The 3,916-nt window shown below is 34.4% G+C and overlaps 1 pseudogene; it reads left to right on the top strand.

Moving 5' to 3' along the window:
• The first annotated feature begins 2,573 nt into the window (after positions 1–2,573).
• On the top strand, positions 2,574–3,508 carry LOC119536733 (annotated as a pseudogene).
• The last annotated feature ends 408 nt before the right edge of the window (positions 3,509–3,916 follow it).

The following is a 3,916-nucleotide window of genomic DNA, read 5'->3' as shown; positions in this document are numbered from 1 at the left end:
AAGGTCTAAATTTCTGTGATGGACAAAGTCCTTCTGGCAGCCCAAGCCTCACAGCTTGGGAGGAACTGGTGTGCAGGTGCCTTTCAATCTGCAGTTGGTAAGCATGTTCCCTACCTGGTTTTGAACTCAGCGCTACTCTACCACCAATTTTGCTACATTTTATGTTACATTTCCAGGAGTTCTGCAGTCCAAGTTTCCTCACTATCAGTTACATTACTCTGTATGGAGTAGAAGGTTGAAGGAATTTCTCAAGCAATTCAGCCCATTTTTATTCTCATGTGCTTTGAATACCTCTCAAGGATTAAACAATTGCACTACTGATTTATATTCAAGAAGAGAGTCTAGGTTTTGAAAACATCAATCAAATAAGAATTCTCAAAAAATATTTGGTAAAAGAATTACTGCTGCCATTAAATATTCTTCATCCAAAGCCCTTTGACCAGGACAATACTCATTTAGCTGTAAATCTTGCAAACACAACTCCCAGATACACTTACCACTTGATGATGCCATTTTTGCCAGTTGTAGTGCTTGGGTTTAGAGACAATCATTAAATGTTTAATCTTATATCTGTGCATATTCACATATGTTACAATACTCCACAATGAAGAGTGGGAGAATAAAATTAATATATATATCAATTCTCCTATTTTTGTTCTTTTTTTTGGTTTTGTTTTTGTTTCATTTTTTATTAAATGGTGCATTCTTAGAAACAAGACAGACTCACAACTTACAGGGCTTAGTCTTACCTTAGCAGTATTACAAGTTACATGTCACAGGAGGCTCAATGTAATTGATGAATATTTGAAAACATATTTATTATGAGTTTGTTAAAATAACACTAGCTACTGTAACAAAGAAACCCCAAATCTCAATGACATCACAATAGTTTTACCTAATCACATATAATCAGTGGAGAGTGCCCACTTGTGCAGCAGATGTACTGAAATTTGAATACTGAGACTCAGGTGTCCATCAACCAATGATTGGATGCACAAAGTGTGGTATATACACACAAAGGAATATTATTCAGCTGTAAGAAGGAATGAAGTACTGACACGTGACATCATGGATGAAACTTGCAGACATTAAGTTGAGTGAAATAATCATGACACAAAAGAACAAATGTTGTATGTTCTCACTGTTATGAGCCAATTATATTAAGCAAAACTCATAGTATTAGAAACTAGAATATAGGCTGTTGGGGGATTGAATGAGGTTAAAGAAAAGGGAACTAATGTGATTTGTACAGAAACTCTTTTTAAAATGATTGTAAATGTTTGGGAATAGATAGTGATGATGGCAGCACATTATTGTGAGTGTAATTAACAGTGCTCAATTGCATTTGTTAATGTGGTTAAAAGGGGAAGCTTTGGCCATGGAAGTTACTAGAAGGAAAATTTTAAGAGAAAACATAGGACTGTATAATAAGTGACCCTCATTGTGTACAATGCCTGTGGTTAATAGGGCAAATATGAGTATTATTTCATGTATTCCAAAAAAGTACAACTCTAGTACAAGGTGGTGATAGTAGGCGCTACATAGGGAACAATACACCTAATGTAAACTACAGACTTTAGTTACCAGTAATGTTTAATATTCTTTCATCACCTGTAACATAGGTACCACACTAAAGCAATGTGTCAAAATTAGGGGGCTATATGGGAGCACTGTTTTTTTAATTATGATTTTTCTGTAAACCTACAAATTCTCTAATTAAAAAATATTTTGTTTAAATGATGGAAGGGGTCTCTACAGTAACATTCTAGTCCGTGGTCGTTTTGGAACACAGCCTGTAGGAGAGAGCCACAGCAACATGTGTAGGTTTACTACTTAGCAAGTATAAAGGCAAAACACCTGGTTAAGTTTGAATTTCAAGAAACAGTGAGTGATTCTGACTAAGAGTGTCCCAGGCAATATTTAGGAAACACACTAAAAAATTATTTGTGGTATATCTGAAATTCAAATTTAACTGTGTGTCCCAAAAATCATCTAGCAAATCTAAAAATAAGGCTTCCAAAGGGTCCCTAGTGCAATAATCAACCAACAGATGAAGACGAAAGAGAATGAAAATCTTTCAGGAATTGGTTCTAATTGACTGGGGAGGGCCTTGAAACTCATGTCACACATAAATATATCCCATGGAAAATTCCTTTCTCACTAAGGCTACTAATGTCAAGTGTTGGATGAGGATTCAGGTAGCAAATAGCTGAGAAAAATTATAAGTTAAATAAATGGTACATAATCATATTTGCATATTAATTGACATAAGTATGTATGTAAGTTTACCATAATAGGGAGTGTGTGTTCACATGTTTCTTAAAAAAAAAATTAGCAGTCTTATTCTGTGAAAATATTCCTATTTTTGAAAATGAATACATGGCTGAAATGTAACTGCTGTCTCTGTGATTTAAATGAAGACAATAGAAAAACTCAGGAAAGCAATCACCCAATTATTAATGTTTGCCATAAAAATTCAAGTAAAAGTTGAAGTGAAACTTAAGAGTACTTTAATTTTGGAACATTACAAAGATCTCCCTTCTTTTCTTGGACAATCATAGACATTGGCAGCCATGACACATGGAAATGGCACTGAATTTACTGAATTCTTTCTTCTGGGATTTGATGCCCAACACAGGTTTTGGCATGTCCTCATCATTGTATTTCTACTGATCTATGTGATCCCCATGGTGGGTAATATTGGAATGATCCTATTCATGAAAGCAGATTCCAGACTTCAAACACCCATGTACTTTTCCTACAACATTGGCATTTGTTGATATCTGTTATAACTCTGCAGTCACTCCCAAGATGTTGCAAAACCTCATATCAGAAAATAAATCAATGTCATTCATGGGATGTATGATGCAATTATGGGTTTATGCAACATTTGCAATGAATGACTGTTACCTCCTGGCTGCTATGGCAGTGGACCTTTATGTAGCCATCTGTAAACCACTAACCTACAGTCATGTCCCATACAGTATGCATCCTACTAATAGCAGGTTCATATGTCATTAGCTCAGTAAACTCTGCACACACAGGTTTTACATATTCACTGTCCTTTTGCAAGTCCCACAACATTAATCACTTTTTTTGTGATGCTCCCCCAATTCTTGCCATTTCATGCTCAGACATTGGCACCAACATCATGCTACTTGTCTTTGTGGGATTTAATTTGACATTCATTCTGCCATTTTGTCATGTTCTCTTATACATACATCTTAACTGCCATTTTAAAGATGCCTTCTACTGCAGAGAAGAAAAAGACCTTCTCCACATGTGTCTCCCACCTGACAGCAGTCACCATTTTCTATGGAAACTTCTCTTACATGTATTTACAGCCCCATTCTAAAAATTCTCAAGAGAACATGAAAGTTGCCTCCATATTTTACGGAATTGTGATTCCCATGTTGAACCACTGATCTATAGCTTGAGAAATAAGGCAGTAAAAGAAGCTCTAAAAGTAATAGGGAAAAGTTCTTGTAGATTAGACCCAAATTACTAAATTGAGTATCCAATAGAAGTAAATTCATTCAACTTCATGTTTCTGAAATTTAGAGCATGTTCTCCTCTTAAATGAGTGATACTACTTCCAAGAGAGAAGCTATCAGAATGGGAGAAATACAATAAACATCTCCTGGAATTAATTTACCCTAGAATAAGTTTGACAAACATATCTGGCACTACCTATGGAGAAGAGCTTTGTAAAGGCTATCTAAATTTAGAAAGCATATATATTTTGCAAAGAGTTTAATATTTCAAATAAATTTCAGATATATTCCTAAATAGTCCAAAAATACTTTTTATATAAAAGAAATAATGAAAATTATGAAATATTGAGTTTAAATCTTCATTATTTTCTATTAATTACAAGTTCCTTTAATAATCTACAAGAAAACTCTTTTAAATTCTA

The sequence above is a fragment of the Choloepus didactylus genome, chromosome 6 (assembly GCF_015220235.1).
Source record: "Choloepus didactylus isolate mChoDid1 chromosome 6, mChoDid1.pri, whole genome shotgun sequence".
Lineage (NCBI taxonomy): Eukaryota > Metazoa > Chordata > Mammalia > Pilosa > Megalonychidae > Choloepus > Choloepus didactylus.
Note: the sequence above shows the minus strand (reverse complement) of the source record. Positions and strands in the feature narration are given on the sequence as shown.